This window comes from Sapajus apella, unplaced genomic scaffold, assembly GCF_009761245.1.
Source record: "Sapajus apella isolate SASKATOON/1434 unplaced genomic scaffold, GSC_monkey_1.0 scaffold247, whole genome shotgun sequence".
In the NCBI taxonomy this organism is placed as follows: Eukaryota; Metazoa; Chordata; class Mammalia; order Primates; family Cebidae; genus Sapajus; species Sapajus apella.
In genome coordinates, this window is record NW_022437187.1 from 328970 (window position 1) to 351213 (window position 22244).

At 49.6% G+C, this 22244-nt stretch overlaps 1 pseudogene; it reads left to right on the top strand.

The window, feature by feature from the left end:
- The first annotated feature begins 14316 nt into the window (after nucleotides 1–14316).
- Nucleotides 14317–22014, top strand: LOC116545123 (annotated as a pseudogene).
- The last annotated feature ends 230 nt before the right edge of the window (nucleotides 22015–22244 follow it).

Consider the following 22244-nt stretch of genomic DNA (forward strand, 5'->3'; position numbering starts at 1 on the left):
GTGCACCCACTGCACAGCCAGAATGAGACGTGAACCAGAGAATAACAGAATAATGCGAGGTTGTGAGGATGTGGATAGATTGTAACCCTTAGGAATGTAACACAATTCAACCACTGTGGAAAACAGTTTGGCAGCTCCTCAAAAAATAAAACAGAATTACCTAGTGATTTCATGTCCAAGTATGTACCCAAGAGAATTGAAAGCAGGGACTCAGGTATCTGCAACAGGAATGTCTTTGGCAGCATTTTTCATAATTGCCAAAGGGCAGAAAGCACCCATGTGTCTGTCCTCAGATGAATGGGTGATGGCACACTATTTATCCCTCACAGGAAGGAGCTGACACATGTCACAGCCTAGAGTAACCCTGAAGACCTTATGCTGAGTGACTGAAGCCAGACAACAGTCCATGCAGCTGAAATGTTCCAGGACAGACCAAGCCAAAGAGACTGAACACAGGCTGGGGGTTGCCTGGGGACAGGAAGCAGCTGTTTAATGGGTATGGGGTTTCCTTTTGGGGTGATGCAAATGTTTTGGAACTAAGGCAATGCCTGTGCAATGCTGTGAATGTGCGAAATGCTACCAAGTGGTTCACTTATAAATGTTTAAATTTATGTTATATAAATTTCACCTCGATTAAAAAAGAGTAACCCATAATTATTTGCCACCTTGTTTCCCCCTCCTTCCCCCTCAGCTGCTGGGCCCACCACCAGCCCCTGCTGTGCAGAGCAGGACAAGGGTGGGAGAGCCGACAGGCAGGAGTGTGTGCAGGCGCACCCCTGCACACCCCCATCCCCGTGTCCTCTGCGCTTCAAGCCTCCTGTGGTGAGACAGGCCATGTGACAGGATCAAGTGGAACACAGGCAAAGTGACAGTGGCCCCTCCCAGGCCTCAAAGCTCCTTAAGTCTCAGCCTCCTCGAAACTCTGAGTCGTCCTGTACACACAGCTGGGCACATGGGCTAGGAGGTGTGGCTACCAACCCCAGGACATAAGGGCCATGCCAGGGTGTGCCACAAGCAGGACACAGTGGACAGCGTTAAGCACCTGAGACTGGGACTTTCCTGTCATCAAGCACAGACTCACCTGCCCCTGCAGATACAGGGGGTGGGGAGGCTAGGGGAGAAAAGACAATCTGAGGCCTTCCTGGGTCACGAGTTTTCAAGGTGCTGTGGGGTGTCCTGTATGTGACTTGCCAGAGGAGTCTTCTGCAGAGATGACCTGAGGGCTGTCCACTGGTGATTGGTCCCACAGCCAGGCTGGCCCCTCACGATGGCAGAGCAATGTGCCCATGTCACCAAGAGCCTGTGAGCCCCATTGTTTCCCTGGGTGAGGAGGGCCAGGCCTGGACCCCCGCTGAGCTAAGTGTCAGGCTTCCCTGGGGTGGCAGACACCCTACGGGCAATGGTGGAGGAGCAAGAGGGGGAGCAGACCAGGAGGGAGCCCATGGCCCCTGGCCCAGCACCAGCTGCCGGGTTTGTATCAGTTTCACTGGAAAGAAAAGTGTGAGGAAGAAACTCAGTGAACCCTCTCCCTCCCTCTGGAGCTGCACCAGCTCATGCTGCACCCCCAGCTCACCCACCCTCGAGTCCCAGCACCAGAGTGCACATCTCCCCCAGGATCTCCCCGGTCATTACTTAAATTCTTTTTTTAAAAAAAAATTCTCTCTTTTTATTTGAAACAGGGTCCCACTCTGTCATCCAGGCTGGAGTGCAGTGGCACAATCACTGCAAACTTGACCTCCCCAGGCTCAAGTGATCCTCCCACCTCAGCCCCCTGAGTGGCTGGGATTATAGGCACATGCCCCCACACCCAGCTAATTTTTGCATTTTTTGTAGAGATGAGGTCTCACTATGTTGCCCAAGCTGGTCTCAAACTCTTGAGCTCAAGCAATTCTCTCGCCTTGGCCTCCTAAAGTGCTGGGATTACAAGCATAAGCCACGGTGCCTGGCCAACAATTAAAACTTTCTATAGGGGACAAAAAGAAAAAAAAAAACCCCACAGCACCCCACCATCACCACCACACACATACACCATAAACAAATCAAAAAACAAATGCCACACTGGAAAAACAGATGGAAGTCTTAAATGAGGGCAATTTCCTTAACAAATACTAAGTTATAATCAATCCATAAGAAAATAAAATAGCACAGAAAGCAGAAGGAAATATAAGTGGTTTTAGGACACAAAAAGACGCTCAACTTGATGCGATTAGAGAAATGTGAATCAAAGCTACAAAATTCTATTTTCCACCTATCAGATTTGCAAAGATAAAAATACCTGACAATACTTCAGGGCAAAGAGGATGTGAAGAAACAGGGACTTTATATCCTGCTGTAGGAACATAAACTGCCAGAGACATCAGACAGTAAAAATCACAAATGCATTTTACCTCTGACCCAGCCTGTGTATCCTGAAACACCAGACCCTCAGAACCCTGAGGACGGGGTTAGGTGGGCTTCACCTCTGCGCAGGGTCAAGCAATTAAGAGCCTTGCCTCACCAACTGTCAGGCTAGCTGCCCCTGTTGAAAGGGGGCCTGCATGCTTAGGCTGAGGTCTGGGGCCCAGGAGAAGGCCCAGGCCCCAGGAGGAAGTGGCAGGGTTTGTCCCCTTTCGTCCAAACACCTGTACCACACACCTGAATCCTGAATTACCTGATTCTTCCCAGCTCAGAGATTCTGGACCTTGACAGAAACCACCTTGGCCGGCCACGCTCATCTGTGACCTGGAGTCACAAGCAGTGTCCTGTGGATGCAACAGCAAAATCTTGCTCGGGGCAGCCGCGGCCCCACTGCTTCCAGCAGAGTTTGTACTTCAGCACAGTGACCTGTGCTCCCAGGGACTGTGCCCTCCCACAAGGCAGGGATCAGGGCCCAACACTCCTGCCCCTCTCAGCACAGAGCAAGTCCTATTGCACTGCAGAAGCTGCCACAGACAAGCCTTGAGAGCCAGGTGTGAACCCATAAGGTGTGTTTCATCATGAGAGCTGAGCCACGATCCCTGAGTGGGGAGGCTGGTAGCTTTGTCCCATCTCACAGACAGGCAATGACTGAGAGAATAACAACCACTCAGCCAAAGCCCAATATCTCCACCTGAGGCTCCCTTCACACCTTCAAAACAACCTCCGAGGACATGGCACGGTTCTAAGTAATCCAAGCTTTCACTAAACAACAAAAATCTGGGAGGTTTAAATTCATTCATAAACCTAACAGGTTGTTTCAGATGTAAAGTGTAGATGATCAAACATAACCCTGCCCCTGCAGCTTGAGAGGGTTGATGCTTCAGTGGACTCAGAAGTGCTCCAGAGCTGGTGTTTTGGCTCCTAGGCTCTGGGTGCCCCGGCACCCCCTGGGTCCCAGCTCCACTCTGCATATTAAGTTCCTAGTAAGCTCACCTCTCACTGAACATCAAATCTTGCATCTGAAAAATAAGCCATTCCTGGTTTGTTTTTTTTTTGAGATAGAGTCTCACTCTGTAGCCCAGGCTGGAGTGCAGTCGCACGATCTCAGCTCACTGCAACCTCTGCCTCCTGGGTCTGTGTTCCTCCAGAGTAGCTGGGGTTACAGGCATGCACCCCGCCGCCCCCTCCCCGGCGCAGCCCGCTGCGAGCACCAGGGAAGCCACAATCCGCCTCTGTGCTCCTCGCGGTCGCCGCTGTCGCCGCCGCCCGCCAAGCCCAGCACCGGCAAGCGCACTTCTGCGCCTCAGCCTCCCTCGCGCCCGCGGCTCCGCTCGCCCAGCCCCTCTACTTAAATTCTTAAAAAGGAAATTACATGTTTCTTTTTTCCCTTTCAGGAACACAAGGGTGAGGGTCCTCTGCAGTCACAGGCACACAAGAGAACTGGAAACAGCTTGGTGGCCACTGTCCTGCTCCTGCCCTGGGGCCACACTGCCCCTCGGGTGCTTCCCTGGAACCCTGGCTCCTGCAGGGCACAGATATCAGCAACACAGAGGAGCAAGGGCCAGGAGCAGAAGCACAGCTGCGGCATCCGAATCTGGGAGGGGGTTCCGGGGCTGTAGGGCCACAGGCTCTCCCCTGAGCACAACCCCAGCCCCAGGCTATCTGGGTATCCATGGTATCAGGGAGGAAAGCCTGTACCCACCGGTCCACCTGTGCAGCTGCGACCTTTCTGTGGTGGTTCCTGGGCATTTGTACTTCGTGGAGCCACCCTTGAGGCAAAAGCAAACAGAGGTGTTTGCTCGGAGCTGGCCACCTGCTCCCTCCAGGGCCAGGTGCTGCCTGCCTGCTGTCCTTAAGGTCCTGCTGGCACCATCTCCCTGCCCCAGGCTTTCCAGAGGGCAGGAGCACAGCCAGGAGGAGCTTTGGGAACAAGTACACCTCACTGCCTGCTCTTGCCCAGCCCCGTGCTGCCCGGAGTCTAAGGTGGACACCTCAGGGACTCCTGGGCTTCATGGCCTCCAGGCTTGGGGAATGGAGGAGAGTGTGGTTGAGGCCCCCATGATTACACAGCTGTGGGGCCAGAGCTCCATGGAGGCCCAGGCTGCATCCTCTCAGTGCCCATCCATATGACCAGGCCTGGCCTCAGGGCTCAGAAAAAGGGGGACGAAGCAGAGAGGTAAGGCAGGACCCAGGGAGCTGCCAAGTGTCCCAGAGCCTTGGTCAGGAGAGGTCCCATCCTCCAAATTTCCCCTATTGGAGGCAAAGCCTGCCTCAGAGGGCACAGAATCAATCCCCCAGGCTTTGCCTCAATCCCTGAGCCACCCAGACTGCTGTTCTAGTGGGGGAGCCAGGTGGGCTCTGGTGGGCCTGGGGCCTTCTCCCCTCCCAGCCACGAGGGAGGTAGTGCCTGGGTCGTGGACCCCAAGGGACCTCCCAGCTTGACCTCTCATAGTCCCACTGACTGGCAGCCTCCTAGGGGCCAAAGACCCCACCCCATGCAGCACAGAAGTCAGCTCTGGCAGGCCCAGGGGCAGATGGGTAGGGAGAGACAGCCCCGTGCCATCACTTCCTCTGTGACCATGGCCAGGGCTCACTTCCTGCCCGGTGGTCATTGCCCAGACCCCGCCCCTCACCACACAGGCATGTGGAAGTCACTATGAAGGGTCTTCTTGATGAGGGTCTCTCCCTGCCACAAGACAGCTCTGGAGGTCAAGGGGCCCCGGGGCTGAGACTCCAGCCCTAGAACAGCCCGGCAGGAGCTGAGGGTCCCTCAGAAGTGCTCCCAGGCTGCTGCTGTTACTACCAGGCTGCTGCAGTTACTATTATTGTTACTTTTTTTTTAATTGTACTTTGGGCTCTGGGGTACATGTGCACATCCTGCATCCTACAGCATTGTTGCATAGGTACATACATGCCATAGTGATTTGCTGTCTCCATCCTACCTCCCCCCCCCCCCCCCCCACCCCCATTGCCTATATCAGGCATTTCTCCCCGTGTTATCCCTCCCCATCCTCCCTGCTCCTGCCCCACTGCTGTCCCTCCCCTCCCCTCACCTAGCCCAGTGAGTGTTGTTCTCTTCCCTGTGCCTAAGTGTTCTCATTGTTCATCACCCACCTATGAGTGAAAACATGCGGTGTTTGGTTTTCAGTTCTTGTGTCAATTTGCTGAGAATGATGCTTTCTAGATTCATCCATGTCCCTACAAAGGACACGAACTCGTCGTTTTTTATGGCTGCATAGTATTCCATCATGTATATGTGCCACATTTTCTTTGTCCAGTCTATCATTGATAGGCATTTGGGTTGGATCCAGGTCTTTGCTTTCGTAAACAGCACCACAACGAACATACGTGTGCATGTATCTTTATAATAGAACAATTTGTAATCCTTTGCAAAGGATTAGGATGGGGATATATACCCAGTAATGGGATTGCTGGGTCAAATGGAATTTCTATTTTTAGATCCTTGAGAAATCACCACACTGTCTTCCATAATGGCTGAACTAATTTACACTCCCACCAACAGTGTAAAAGTGTTCCTATTTCTCCACATCCTCTCTGGCATCTGTTGTCTCCCGATTTCTTAATGTACACCATTCTAACTGGCATGAGATGGTATCTCAGTGTGGTTTTGATTTGCATTGCTTTAATGACCAGTGATGATGAGCATTTTTTCATATGTTTGTTGGCCTCATATATGTCTTATTTTAAAAAGTGTCTGTTCATATCCGTCACCCACTTTTGAATGAGGTTTTTCTTGTAAAATTGCTTTAGTTCTTTGTAGATTCTGGATATTAGCCCTTTGTCTGATGGGTAGATTGCAAAATTTTTTTCCCATTCTGTTGGTTGCCAGTTCACTCTAATTATTATTATTATTTTTTTTGCTGTGCAAAAGCTCTTAAGTTTAATTAGATCCCATTTGTCTATTCTGGCTTCTGTTGCCAGTGCTTTTGGTGTTTTAGTCATGAAGTCCTTGTCTGTGCCTATGTCCTGAAAGGTGTGGCCTAGGCTTTCTTCTAGAGTTTTTATGGTGTTAGTTTTTATGTTTAAATCTTTAATCCATCTGGAGTTAATTTTTGTATAAGGTGTCAGGAGGGGGTCCAGTTTCAGCTTCCTGCATATGGCTAGCCAGTTTTCCCAACACCGTTTATTAAACAGGGAATCCTTTCCTTATTGCTTGTTTTTGTCATGTTTATCAAAGATCAGATGGTTGTAGATGTGTGGCATTGTTTCCGAGGCCTCTGTTCTGTTCCATTGGTTTATATCTTTGTTTTGGTACCAGTACCATGCTGTTTTGATTACGGTGGCCTTGTAGTATAGTTTGAAGTCAGGTGGGGTGATGCCTCCAGCTTTGTTCTTTTTGCTTAGGATTGCCTTGGCTATGTGGGCTCTCTTTTGGATCCATACGAAGTTTAAAATGGTTTTTTCCAGTTCTATGAAGAAGGTCAATGGTAGCTTGATGGGGATAGCATTGAATCTATAAATTACTTTGGGCAGTATTGCCATTTTCACAATATTGATTCTTCCTAATCATGAGCATGGAATATTTTTCCATCTGTTTGTGTCCTCTCTTATTTCCTTGATCAGTGGTTTATAGTTCTCCTTGAAGAGATCTTTTACATCCTTTGTTAGTTGTATTCCTAGGTTTTTAATTTTCTTTTTAGCAATTGTAAATGGGAGTTCGCTCGTGATTTGGCTTTCTGTTTGTCTGTTGTTGGTATATAGGAATGCTTGTGATTTCTGCACATTGATTTTGTATCCTGAGATTTTGCCAAAGTTGCTTATCAGTTTAAGAAAGTTTTGGGCTGAGACAATCGGGTCTTTTAAGTATACGATCATGTTGTCTGCAAATAGGGACAATTTGACTTCTTCTTTTCCTAATTAAATGCTGTTTATTTCTTTTTCTTGCCTAATTGTTCTGGCTAGAACTTCCAATACTATATTGAATAGGAGTGGTGAGAGAGGGCATCCTTGTCCAGTGCCAGTTTTTAAAGGGAATTCTTCTAGTTTTTGCCCATTCAGTATGATATTGGTTGTGGGTTTCTCGTCAATAGCTTTTATTATTTTGAGATTTGTTCCATCGATACCTAGTTTATTGAGAATTTTTAGCATAAAGGGCTATTGAATTTTGTTGAAGGCCTTCTCTGCATCTATCATGATAATCATGTAATTTCTGTTCTTGGTTCTGTTTATATGGTGGATTATGTTTATTAGATTTGCATATGTTGGACCAGCCTTGCATCCCCAGAATGAAGCCTACTTGATCATGGTGGATAAGCTTTTGATGTGCTTTTGGATTTGGCTTGCCGGTATTTTATTGAAGATTTTTGCATCAATGTTCATCATGGATATTGGCCTGTAGTTTTCTTTTGCCAGTTGTGTCTCTGCCAGGTTTTGGTATCAAGATGATGTTGGTCTCAGAAAGAGTGAGAGAGGATTCCTTCTTTTTGTATTGTTTGGAATAGTTTCAACAGGAATAGTACCAGCTCCTCTTTGTATGTCTGGTAGAATTTGGCTGTGAACCCATCTGGACTTGGACTTTTTTTGGTTGGTAGGCTATTAATTGCTGCCTGACTTCAACCCTTGTTATTGGTCTATTCAGGGTTTCAACTTCTTCCTGGCTTAGTCTTGGGAGTGTGCAAGTGTCCAGGAATTTATCCATTTCTTCCAGATTTACTGATTTATGTGCATAGAGCTGTTTGTAGAAATCTCTGATGGTAGTTTGTATTTCTGAGGAATTGGTGGTGATCTCCCCTTTATCGTTTTTTATTGCATCTATTCGATTCTTCTCTCTTTTCTTTTTTATTAGTTTAGCCAGTGATCTATTTTGTCGATGTTTTTAAAAACCAGATTCTGGATTTGTTGATTTTTTTGAAGGGTTTTTTGTGTCTCTATCTCCTTCAGTTCTGCTCTGATCTTAGTTATTTCTTGTCTTCTGCTTGCTTTTGAGTTTTTTTGATCTTGCTCCTCTAGCTCCTTCAATTTTGACAATAGGGTGTTGATTTTAGATCTTTCCTTGTTTTTCATGTGGGCATTTTTTGCTATAAATTTCCCTCTATACACTGCTTTAAATGTGTCCCATAGATTCTGGTATGTTGTGTCTTCATTCTTGTTGGTTTCAAAGAACATTTTTATTTCTGCCTTCATTTCATTGTTTATTTCGTCAACATTCAGGAGCAAGTTGTTCAATTTCCATGAGATTCTGCAGTTTTGAGTGCTTTTCTTAGTCGTGAGTTTTAATTTGATTGTGCTGTGGTATGAGAGACTGTAATGATTTCCACTCTTTTGCATTTTCTGCGGAGTGATTTACTTCCAATTATGTGGTCAATTTTGGAGTAAATGTGATGTGGAGCTTAGAAGAATGTGTGTTCTGTGGATTTGGGTTGGAGTGTTCTGTATAAATGTCTATTAGGTCCTCTTGGTCCAGATCTGCATTCAAGTCCTGGATATCCTTGTTAATTTTCTGTCTCGTTGATCTGTCCAATATTGTCAGTGGAGTGTTATAGTCTCCCACAATTATTATGCGGGAGTCTAAGTGTCTTTGTGCGTTGTTAAGAACTTGCTTTATGTATCCAGGTGCTCCTGCATTGGGTGCATATGTATTTAGGATAGTTTGCTCTTCTTGTTGGATTGATCCTTTTACCATTACGTAATGTCCTTCTTTGTCTCTTTTGATATTTGTTCGTTTAAAGTCTGTTTTATCAGAGACTAGGATTGCTAACCCTGCTTTTTTTTCTCTCCATTTGCTTGGTAAATCTTCTTGCATCCCTTTATTTTGAGTCTATGTGAGTCTTTGCACATGAGTTGCATCTGCTGAATACAGCGCACTGATGGGTCTTGACTTTTTATCCAGTTTGCCAGTCTGTGTTTTTTGATTGGGGCATTTAGGCCATTTACATTCAGCACTAATATTGTTATGTTTGAATTTGATCCTGCCATTTTGTTACTGGCTGGTTTTTTTGCCCATTAGTTGATGCAGTTTCGTCATTGCATCATTGTCCTTTACCATTTGGTACATTTTTGCAGTGTCTGCTACTGGTTGTTCCTTTCCATGTTTAGTACTTCCTTCAGGAGCTCTTGTAAGGCAGGTCTTATAGCAATGACATTTCTCAGCAATTACTTGTCCGTAAAGGATTTTATTTCTCCTTCACTTATAAGCTTAGTTTGGCTAGATATGAAATTCTGGGTTGAAAGTTATTTTCTTTAAGGATGTTGAATATTGGCCCCCACTTCCTTCTAGCTTGTAGGGTTTCTGCTGAGAGATCCACTGTGAGTCTGATGGTCTTTCCTTTGTGGGTGACTCAACTTTTCTCTCTGGCTGCCCTTAGGATTTTCTCCTTCATTTCAACCCTGGTGAATCTGAAGATTATGTGCCTTGAGGTCGCTCTTCTTGAGGAGTGTCTTTGTGGTGTTCTCTGTATTTCCTGGATTTGAATGTTGACCTGCCTTGTTAGGTTGGGGAAGTTCTCTTGGATGATATCCTGAAGACTGTTTTCCGAGTTGGATTCATTCTCCCCATCACATTCAAGTACACCAGTCAAGTGTAGGTTAGGCTTTTTTACATAATCCCATAGTTCTTGGAGGCTTTGTTTGTTTCTTATGTTGGCAATTTTAGAGGAAAGTAATACATTTTTTGTTTTTGTTTTTTTGAGATGGAATTTTGCTCTTGTTGCCTAGGCTGGAGTGCAGTGGTGCAGTCTTGGCTTACTGCAACCTCCACCTCCTAGGTTCAAGCAAGTCTCCTGCCGCAGTCTCCTGAGTAGCTGGAATTACAAGCATATGCCACCTTACCCAACTAATTTTTTGTATTTTTAGTAGAGATGGGGTTTCACCATGTTGGCCAGGCTGGTCTTGAACCCCTGACCTTGTGATCTGCCCACCTTGGCCTCCCAAAGTGCTGGGATTCCAGGTGTGAACCACCGCACCCAGTCTTAACATGCATTTCTTTACTAACTAGGTGGCTGAACACTTTCTTGATATGTATGCTGGCCATTTAAACCCTCTGCAAGTTGCATGTAGATCAATTATTTTATTAGACTATCATGAAACCAAGAGAACCATGGCTTATCTTTCACAATATATGCAGCTTATTGTAATGTTGGTGGTTTTATCATTTTCCCAAAAGTTGTGTTTTTCTCCTTAGAGGAGTTAGGAAAGGGAGATAAAGCTGGTAGGTGTGCTTCTTGGAAGGCCCACAGGAGTGATAGAAAAATCAACATGGCTATGACAAAGCACTAAAACAGCAGTAAGATGTCAGTTTTTCACGTGAGATTAGCAGGCATTAGGATGCTGGACAATGTTGATATTGGTGACAGTGTGGGGACATTGAAACCCTCATGCATTGCTGTAGGAGTTGTGACTGATTCCACTGCTGAATAGCAATTCAGCATAAGGTACACTTGTACCTTATTACCCAGCAGATACACCTCCAAGTATATGTTCCAGAGAAAGTCTCAGGGCATTAATGAAACTGTCTGAGTATGCTGACTGCAGTGTTATTGGTGATGGTGGAGCTGGGGCCATGCAGGTGTTCATTTCTGGGAGACAGAAGAAAAAAATATGGGGGGTGCACATCATGAAGGTACCAGCCAGCAGTGCCAGCAGTGAGAAGCAATAAATTAGACACACACAGAGCAATGTAGGCAGATCTTAATTTAAGTATTTACTGAAAAGAGTAAGAAATAGAATTAGATATATGCCACAGCACCATTTGCGTAAATGTAAAATGCATACAAAACAATACATGATTTTCATAAATACTTTTATTAACAAAAAATACACTTCAATACATTACGATGACTGCCTGAAGGAAGAAGGGAAAGAGAGAGGAGTGTGGGAATGAAAGGGAGTCGATGCACACATAAAACAAGAGAGGTACCGGTGGTCATAGTGAACAAAAGAACATGATAAACTGAATCTGCATTTGAGGCCCAAAGGGAAACAGAAAAAGGAAAAGCCATGAGCACTAGAAGTTAGATAGAGCCAGCCACCTCCCACGTTAGCAAAATTCCTGGCTGCATGGGCTGGCCAGGACCATGGAGAGCTGCTCCACATCCCAGCTCAACTGGAGGCTCTGCTCTGTTCCCTACTGCTTTTCTCTTTCGTGTTCCCTTTTCCTCCAACTGACTGTTTATTCTTCTCTGCCACCTTCTCCTCAGCCCTCCAACCTCCCTTGCCCACTTTGCTCCCTTTTCTTCTTGCGAAAGCCTCAGCCCCTGAGCCCTCCACTCCAAATGGGCTTCGGCTTGCTCCCCTAGTTTCCTTCCCAGTGCCTCTTCCCTTCCCCACTCCCTGTTTCCACCCCTCCCTCCCTCCTCCAACCCCGTCAGCAGCTCAGCTCTCAAGTCCCCACTGTCCTCCCTGCCCCGCTCTGCTCCATCCCCGCTGCACCCTGAACTATCTGATGTTAACCCTCTTCTTTCTTCCTCATGGCTGGCAGGACCACAGGTTTGAGCTCTGTTTCTTTGTCACTTCCCACATCTCTTCTCTGCCTTACTCCATTGGCTTCCTCCATGCCCACTGCACCCTCACTACCCTTCCTGTCCTGTGGGGCCCGGGCCAAAGCTGTGGCCCAGCCTTTGCAGACTGAATGCAGCTGCCCTCTCCCCATCCTCGCTCCCAACCCTAGGGGACAGGGAGCAAGAGTAGGAAGAGGAGGAGGAAGAAGAGGAGGCCTAGGGTAAGGGACTGCCCCCTGGCTGGGGACCCATGGAGGACAGCAGCCCAGGAGGGGGATCTGCCGAGGGGGAAGGGAATCCCAGAGACCCTGGTGCCTGAGACGAAGAGGAGGTCTCACTCTGGGATGAAGCCAATGAAAGGAGAAGCCACCAGTCCCTCTAACAGATAGGAACAAGAAAAGTCTTAGGAAAGCCAGTCAGACTAGGTCTGTCCTGTCCCAGCCGATTCTTCTTGGGGGTTCCTCTCTGATTTGGGAAGCAGGCAGGGACTCTGGGAGACAGTGGGTAGAAGAGAAGGAAGCCCCTTGCTAGGACTGCCATGGAACCAATGCTCCTGACACTTGCTAGGACTGGCTTCAGGAAAGTAGCTACTAAAAATACAAAAAAAAAAAAAAAAAGTAGTTGGGCATGGTGTTACATGCCTGTAATCCCAGCTACTAAGGAGGCTGAGGCAGGAGAATCACTTAAACCCTGGAGACAGAGGTTGTAGTGAGCCAAGATCACACCACTGCAGTCCAACCTGGGCAACAGAGTAAGACTCTGCCAAAAAAAAAAAAAAGTCTTTGGTTGAAGTCTGACTCTATCGCTTATCAGCCCAATGACTTTGAGCAAGTGACTTCTGTAAGTCTGTTTTTTCCTCTGCAAAACAGGATTAATAAGTAAACACCCCATCTCTTTCTCCTAGATGTCTACCAAGAAGGACAGGCTCCTCCACGACCCACTTCCCCCATACTTGTCTCAGAATAAACACACATGCCCCTTCCGTCTGTCTGTTTTCCTACTGATACAGTGTGGAGACAGCCTAGGAGCTGAGGATGAGCACCAAAATAAGAAACATGGGGAAGTGGCGAGGTTCTGGAATCTCTCCAATTCTTCCACTTCTTGGTCTAAGTTGCCACATAAAGATAGGGGAAGTACTCCTTTGTCTTCTGCTCTCCCTGCTTCCCCTAAGCACACAGGCCCATAGTGTACCTTAGTGGCACCATCAGAGTGTCTCCTATTTGTTCTTTGTTCCCCAAACCCCACCCAGGCTCCACATCTCAGAATGTCTGTGCTAAGTCCATCTTGTCACTCTGTCTCCTCTTTAAGGTCCTGCAGGAGAAAACTCTACCAGGGCTGAGCTCGAAGAAGCATTGTGCCTTTACCATAAGCTTTGCTTTTTAATCTGTGTCTATTGTCTCATCTGCAGTGATTGAGAAGTTAGTCCTCTTTGCTGTGCCCACTAGGGAGCTCAGAGTGGTCAGACCATCTTGAGTGACCCTGCACAGGCTTAGGGCTTACATCTTGCTTCCCACCCCTCAGATTCCACCTTCCTGCCAACCAATTTTTTCTTTACCCTGGTTTTTTAACTTTATGAATCTTATTATAATTTATATATTCTTGTCAGCTGCATCAAATATCTTTTGTGGAATAAGGCAGGGCATAAATTAATAATAATCTGGTCCTTTTTCACACCAAAGGCACCATTTATGAAGACTTTTCCATCAAGGGTTTTGCATTTGGAAAGATTTATGTCTCCTGAACAACCAGCATTTATTAATTCTCTATATGTCATCCTACTTTTTATTAATTAGACATAACTGCCATTTAGAACTTCCAGTTGTCATGATCCATGAAATAAACAATGAAACCATGCTGAGCTGATCATTTTTCAACCAAAAGTGAAGAAACGTACCCTTTCTTTTGCTCTGGGCAGCTTTGTCATGGGTCAATGTGTGATTTCAATGAGGTTTTCGAGATCTTGGACTTAGCACAATGGCGTTCAGGAGACTGAGGCTTAGAGAGGTGAGGTGGCATATCCAGGTTCCAGGCAGGTTAGTAACAGACTAGACCCTGGTGGCCAACCCCTATCCTATCCACCATGTCACCCTGCCTGCGTGCCCCCCATTTTCAGGTACCCTATTGGATGCATGGTGGTGTTTGGGGACACCCAGAGTTCTTGTGTTTAGGGTAGCAGAGAGAGCAAGACTGATACAGGACAAAGGGTGGCTGTGGCCTCTGCGCTTGGGTCCCCTCTGTCCTCTAAACCTCAGCATGCAATGAATGGGACTGGAAGGACACAGGCAACTCCTGGGAAAATGGTCACCCTGGGAATACTTGAAGCATGTGGCTCTCAGGTTGGACTGTCAGTGGACAATGGCCTTAGCTTGGGTTGGGGAGGAGAGAAGAGGGACAACAGCTAGCAGAAGCCCAGATTCCAGCCGAGCAGGCAGATGCTCTTGGTGGGTGCTGGAAGGTGTCGAAGATGTTGAGCTACCACAGGAGAAAGGATGAGGGCTCCCTCAGGGCCTGGGAACTGAGATTCTCTCAGGGGTCCAGGAGCCTCCCTCCCCATCCCCCTGGGCAGGAGATCCCGCTGCGCTCCAACATGTACAAGGTCTACGACACGGACAAAGACGAGGGCCTCAACAGGGCGGTGTGCTACAGCTTCCTGAAGACTGCGGGCAGCCAGGGCTGGGAGTTCTTCACCATCGACCCAATCAGCTGCTTCATCCAGACTGTGCAGCGCCTGCGTGGCGAGACCCAGGCAGTATACAGCTTAAGGGTGAGGCCCATGCTTTCTTTTGGGCTAGGGTCCCGCACCTGTCTTCCTGGAAAGTCTCCAGGGGACCTGGCCACCAGGTCCTAAGCCATCCCCCGCTCCCAGTCTTCCCCTCTGCGCTCTTCCGCTCCTAGCTCATCTTGGTGGCCAGTGACCTGGGCAAGCTGGTGCCATATGAGACTATACAGCTGCTGCAGGTGGCCCTGGAGGACATTGATGACAATGTATCCCTCTTCGTAAGGCCTCCAGTGAGCTTGCCCACCTCCTGCGATGGTCACTTCCACACAGGGACTCACCTGCCTGCAAAACACACGCGTGCGCACACTCTCCCATATACTGCGCCAGAATACTGATTTGGCTAGACACAGAAGTATCTCTCTGCATGCACTCCATACAAGAACAGCCATTTATTGAGCAGCTGTGTTACACTGTATTGAGCTATACTGAGCACTATTTCAAGACACTACCCAGCGATTAAAAATAACAAAAAAACAGACCAAAATGCCTGACTCATGGAACCGATACCCTTGTCTTTGTGCACGCGTGTGCGCACATGCACACACACACACACACACACACACACAGAAAGCATGAAAATCAGCTGATTTTTTGTTTTTTTTTGAGACGGAGTCTTGCTCCTTTGCCCAGGTTGCAGTGGCGTGATCTCGGCTCACTGCAACCTCCACCTCCCGGGTTCAAGTAATACTCCTGCCTCAGCCTCCCAAGTAGCCCGCTGCTTAGACTGGGCAAGTTTTGTTTTTTAGTAGACACAGGGTTTTGCCATGTTGGCCAGGCGGGTCTTGAACTCCTGGTCTCAAGTGATCCTCCTGCCTCAGCCTCCCAAAATGCTGGGATTACAGGCTTGGGCCACTGCACTCCATCCAGCTCTGATTTATTGATATGGGGCCAAGATGAAATCAGACAGCAGGGCTGAGGGCCCCTCCTGTGGACTCCAACTCTCTGGTTGTTTTTTTCCTGTGTGCACATGGGATGTGATGTGCCTGGAGACTGTTGAGTGTGCGCGCATACACATGCATATGCATAGAAGAGTAAGGTGTGTGCTCCTCTCATCTAAACACTCATTTGGGTTCTGGGCAACACTCTGTGAGGGAAGAGCTCAGGTTCCCATGCTTTGTTCCCTTGAGGTTACCACAGTTCTACTCACCCCATAGGGCCTGGACAGTAAACTCCCTCAGCACCTACAGAGTCACTGCCAAGGGCCCTAAAGCAGGGACTGGAAGTTCAGGCCTTCCCTTGACCACCTATGATGACATCCCCTACCCCCTGCAGAAAGGCAACGCCCCCCATACCAGCTGCTAACAGCGCCTGAGCACTCGCTACACGGCACCCTTGTGAGCAATGTGACTGGCGCCGTAGATGCAGATGAAGGCCCCAACATGATGGTGTACTACTTCATCGCAGGTGGGGCCCGACAGAGCTAATGCCCTAATTACCTGGAGCTAGAGATGACCCCAATATGCCCCACCCCTGGCCTTGCCCCCTCACCCTGTGCCATGGTCCCATCCTCAGCTGGCAATGAAGAGAACTTCCATCTGCAGCCTGACTGGCATCAGCTGGTGCTGCGGGACGTGGACTGGGAGTGAGAAGCCGTCTTCTCCTTCTTCGTCAAGGCCTCCAGCAGTTGCAGCTGGACACCTCCCCGAGGATTCTCCCCACACCTCGACCTGGTTGCTGACCTCACGCTGCAGGAGGTGCACGTTGTGCTAGAGGACATCAACGACCAGCCACCACGCTTCACCAAGGCTGAGTATACTGCAGGTGCAGGGACTGGAGCCTGGGCATGAGGTGTGGGGCAGTGGTAGCCACCGACACCAAGGTGGGCTCAGAGTTGATCTGGATGCTGGCCCAGGATGCAGACATTGGCAACAACTGCCTTGTCTTCTTCAGCATTCTGGCAATCCACTGCTTCCATGCCCTTGCCAACGACTCTGAAGATGCAAGCCAGGTCTTCACCATGGCTAGGGCCCTGGCAGCACATGAGTGGCCTCTAGCCATGACCTCTCAGTCACTGCATGGACTGTCATCTGGAGGAGATGGGGTCTGGGGGAGCACCACAGGATATGGATGGCCCTCAACCAGCCACACCAATCCTATTCATCCACCTATCCAGCAATCTGTTCTCCAGTGTATCCACCTATCCAGCTCTTCATCTACCAATCAGCCCTTTCTTTTCATTCTCTTTTCTCAACTCATCTAATCATTATTTGTCCATCCATGTATCCACACTTCTGTCCATCTCTCCTTCCATCCATTTGTTCCTCCCTCCATCCATCTCTTCATTCATCCCTCCTTCCTTTTATCCTTCCATCCATATTTTCTTCCTTCCATCTGTCCATCCATCCTCCTTTTATTCATCTATCCATCTACTCATCTTCCCATTCTCCTTCCCATAATATTTGCCTGTTTCTCCACTTGTGCATCTCACCCTCCCCTATGTCAGGCCTTGTGCTAGGTACTGGCGCAGCAGGATTCAAAGAGCACATTTTTACCTATGGATGTCCATGTTTGCTTGTGCACTGACCTTTGTGGATGGCTGAGACTACCTGGGTCAGACTCTAGAAGATGCCCCGTGAGTGTCCCATTACCTTACTCCCAGCCCCAACCCCTTCCCCCTTCTCCTCCATCTAAAGACTCTTCCTCTGTATACCTCGTCTGTGGCCTGCATTCCAGGCTCGCTAGATCTTCTTCCTAATCCCTCTTTCTGTTCCACAGCCACCTGCTATCCTTAAGGGTCATGTGCCCAGCCTAGCTAAGCTGCTTCACATCCCCTCAGCCTGCTTCCTCCCATCCTCCTCTAGCCTTTGATCCCTCTGCCTTTATTGCCTGGAATGCCATTTTGACCCTTTTTCTGCCTTCGGATATCCCTCCCCCACACTTCAAGGTCTAATTCATGTACCACCTCATCCAGTTATGCAAGCAGACACCATCCTTTTGTCCTGAGCTCTCACTGCTCTTATTTTAATAAATCAAGGCATAGAGAGGCTCAGTAGCTTGCTTGAGGTCACACAGCTAGGAAGTGACAAATTTTGAGCCCAATATATTGTCTTTTAAGAGAAGACTATGCTGTGCCACCTCTGACCATCTCTTCTATGGGTTTTTTGTTTTTGTGATAGAGTCTCACTCTGTTGCCCAGGTTGGAGTGCAGTGGCACTATCTCGGCTCACTGCACCCTCTGCCTCCTGAGTTCAATTGATTCTTCTGCCTCAGCATCCCCAGTAGCCTCCCAAGTAGCTGGGATTATGGGCATGCACCACCATGTCCGGCCAGTTTTTGTATTTTTAGTAGAGATAGGGTTTCATCATGTTGGCCAGGCAGGTCTCAAACTCCTGGCCTCAAGTGATCCACCTGCCTCAGCCTCCCAAAGTGTTGAGATTACAGGCATGAGCCACTATGCCCAGCCTTGTTTGTGGAATTCTGAGGTACATGTGTTTGAAAGAGAGGGGAGAGACAGACACTAAGGGGGCTCAGAAATTGTCCATTGCACCGTAGCATGGGACAACAGAGACACAAACTCGTCATCCGCACTCTCCCGTGATGATAACCGGCTGAGCTGAGACCCAAGCCACTGCCACTTCAGATGGCCATTGTTCCCACTCACCTTTGCTCCCGACTGGGCCCTGTGGGCATTTGTGCTGCCCCCCCTAAATGTCCCCAACTACCCCGGGGCTCATGTTCCTTCCTGGGGATTCGGAGGCACCGAGTCTCTGAGCCATGCCCTGCCTTCTGGCTTCCTGCAGGGAGCATGGATAGCATCTATCCACCTTCTACCCCTTCATGGCCTACAGTCCCGGCTACTTCATGGTGGACATTGTGGCTCAAGACCTGGCAGGCAACAACGACACGGCCATCGTCGGTACCTGCATCCTGAGGGACAAACAGCACATCAAGATCATCATTAATGAGGTCCCGACTGTGATGAGGCTTCAAGGAGGAGTTCATGCACCTGCTCTCCAACATCACTGGTGCCACTATCAACACTGATGATGTGCAGGTGCCTCCTGGGACCCACCCGGGGCAGGGGCAATGGAGGGAGAAGGAGAGACCAGGCCATAAAGAGAGATAGGACACTGTGCAAAGGCCAGGGTGTGAAAATACTGCCCCACTTAGTCATTTCCTAGCAGTGCAGCTTTGACAAAAGTTCTCCCAGGTTTCTGGGCCTGTTTCCTCCTCCATAAAATGGGGCCAAAAATAAATAGTACCTGGCCCAGTGTGGGTGAAGTGATTGGCACCAAGCCTGGTCCTCAGCAAACATTCAGTAGTTTGGGGTCTGTTCACAGGGAAGGGCAGAAGGGGCTCCTAGAAGAGGCCTGCCCATCCCTGTGGCCCCTGCTATGGTGGCCACACCCTACAGTGCCCCTTCCCGCCTAGTTCCATGTGGACAAGAAAGGTCAAGTGAACTTTGCGCAGACAGAGCTGCTCATCCACGTGGTGAACCAGGATACCGACCGCATCCTGGACGTGGACTGGTGAGAGGGGGCCTGTGCTTGGACTGTCAATCTGTCTGTCTGCTTGCCTTCCTTACCTGAAGTAGTGGAGGGGATCCACCAAAGGAGACACAGACCACATCATCGGGTCCACTGTGTGGGGCCGTCTCCCAGAAGTGTGCAGGGCTAGTAGAGAGGGCAGAGTTTGGGGGTATGAGCAACTCCATTCCTCTGAGCCTTCCTCTCCTCATCTGTAAAATGGGAATATTCAGGCCATGGGTGGTGGCTCACATCTGTCATCTCAGCATTTTGAGAGGCTGAGCTGGGTGGATCACCTGAGGTCAGGAATTTGAGACCAGCCTGACCAATATGGTGAAACCCCATCTCTACTAAAAATACGAAAATTAGTCAGGTGTGGTGGCACGCGCCTGTAGTTCCAGCTACTCAGGAGGCTAAGGCAAGAGAATCAGAATCGCTTGAACCTTGGAGGTGGAGATTGCATTGAGCTGAGATTGCACTACTGTACTCCATCCTGGGTGACAGAGCAAGCCTTCGTCTCAGAAAAAAAAAAAAAATGGGAGTATTCCATCCACTGTGAGGATGGAACAGGATCACTAAATGAAGGTTCGAGGAACCTTGTAAAACACAAAGCTGTCCCAGCTAGCTGGACTTCAATCTTGCAAGGCTTGGGGGTGAATTTTGCGGGCTTGAGCCAGGAGCAGAGCAGACTGTTGCAGGGGGAATGGCTGAGGAGGAGGGCTGAGACCCTTGCCCCTTGCCCAGGGTGATCCAGATGATTGACAAGAACAAGGAGCAGCTGTGGAATCTTTTCCGGATATATAACGTCCTGGACATGCAGACTGCCATCTCCACCCAGCTGCTGGATGACCTGTCTGCCCTGCAGGTACCTGGCGGCCCCACCCCACAGCTCCACCTACCTTCCCTGCTGCCCAGGCTCACCCTGGCCCCGCTCCCACAGATGGTGATCATTATCTTGGCCATCCTCCTGTTCCTGGCCTCCATTCTCTTGGTCCTATGAATTGGTACTACAGGACCCTGTGAGTGTCCCTCGCCCCTGCCCTCACAGGGCCCATCACCTGCTCCCAGATGGCCACGAGGCTGGCAGGGCCTGAGATGCCAGCTTGGCCCAGCCCCCCTCACCAGACCCTCTCTACTTGTCTCCAGACACAAGAGGAAGCTCAAGGCCATTGTGGCTGGCTTAGCTGGTGAGTGAGGGCCATGGTGGGGGGACAGGTGAGAAGCGGCAACAGGCTGGCGCCCTGGAGTGCCCACCCGGGCCTCACAAGGTGGGCTCAGGCCCTGCATTGGGCCCAGGACCACAACCCCACACACTACCCTCCCTCATCCACCAACAGCACCCCCACCCCCGGTTATACCCTTCCCCTCCATGCCCCACCCCTTCTCCCTGCAGGGAATCGTGGCTTCATGACATCATGGACATGCCTAACACCAACAAGTACTCCTTTGACTGGTGAGTGGCGTCCTGCCCTGCCCCATCCACTTCAGGGAGCCCTGACAAGACCCAGCTGTTGGAGAGCTGCCATCTCCTAGCGCTGGGGTGGTCAAAACTTGGGCTGTGGTTGCCCCCTGCTGGGCAGGCCACCGTCCCTCCACCTTCAGAAACCACTTGGCTGAGAAGGGCTCTCTACCCTGATAGGCCTCAAGTTTCAGGGGTGCAGACTTTGGGCGTTGGGTATAGGGTGAAGCCTCCACACCAAAGGTGATCCAGAGTGACATGCGGTCCTGGTTCCAGTGGGATGCTAGGGTGGGAACACACACCACAGGTGCCAGGGTCTCACACCCCAGCCAGTTAAAGGCACTACCTGGGCCAGGGAAACAGACAGGGTAGGGGGTGAAGCTGGGAGGGCACCTGTCTACTCAAGCCTTCCCTCCTTCCCCACCCTTTTCCCTCCCCAACTGCAGAGCCAATCCCGTGTGGCTGGATCCCTTCTGTCAGAACCTGGAGCTGCTTGCCCAGGCGGAGCATGAGGATGATCTGCCGGAGAACCTCAGTAAGATCGCCGACCTGTGGAACAGCCTCACGTGCACTCACGTGAGCCCCCAGGCCAGGGGTGGGCAGGCATCACAAGGGGCAGGGGTGGAGGGGCTGAGTCTTTGTGACCTCTGGCCCAGCAGCTGGGTTCTTTCAGGGGCAGCCCCTGTCTTGTGCATGTGTGTGGGGCCTGCCTCTGCTCCAGCTAACTTCCCCTCTCCCCAGGGAACTTTTGGGCGTGAGCCAGCAGCTGTCAAGCCTGATGATGACCAATACCTGTGGGCTGCCATCCAGGAGTATGACAACATTGCCAAGCTGGGCCAGATCATTTGGGAGGGGCCCATCAAGGTGAGCCTTCCCTGTGGGCTCTGCACCCAGTCCCCTGGCTGAGGTTGGACCCCACTCCAGAGAACACAGGGCAGTGGAGATCTCCAGGCTCAGCTAGGCCCACCCTCCACTGGGGTGAGAACACCAGGGCTGATGGGGAGCTGTTCCAGCCTGCAGTGGCCTTGAGGACAGGGCTCAGGAGTGAGTTCACGTGTGTCTGGGCTGACCACTATCTCCAGGCTCTGCTGCTGATCCTCTCCCTTAGGATCTCCAGGATCAGATGTCTATTTACCCACGACTCCCAGAGGGAGTGGGTGAGGGGAGGAGCGCAGCAGGCAGGGGAGGGCCTTGGTGAGGGTTAACCCTTTCCCTCCCCCAGGGCTCACTGCTGAAGGTGATCCTGGAGGATTACCTGTGGCCCAAAAAGCTCTTTGCACAGCGGATGGTGCAAGAAGCCTCCTCCTGTCACTCCTTCATCTCTGAGGTAGCTGGTCAGGTGGCCGGGAGTTGTGTGCTGTTGTCCATTTTAGTGGTCAAAAGCCAAGCTTCAGATAGCCCCACCACCATGGGCTAAAGCATTCTGGGGTCCTGAATAAACTTCAAAGGCAGTCTAAGCCACAGGAACTGCAATTTCTGAGCAAATGCTGGTGCTCTGCTAGACTCAGTCAGAAAACTTGAAGTGCATGTGACCTTGTGAGATGCCAACAGAGATGACCACAGACGTGCTTAAATAATCCTTATCCCAGACACAAGCAGTGCAGCTCAAAGCTTCAGGTGAAACTCTTTCTGTCTACTTGAGGAGGGGAAAAGAGAGTAAAGATGACAGTGTCTTGCAACTTAGATAC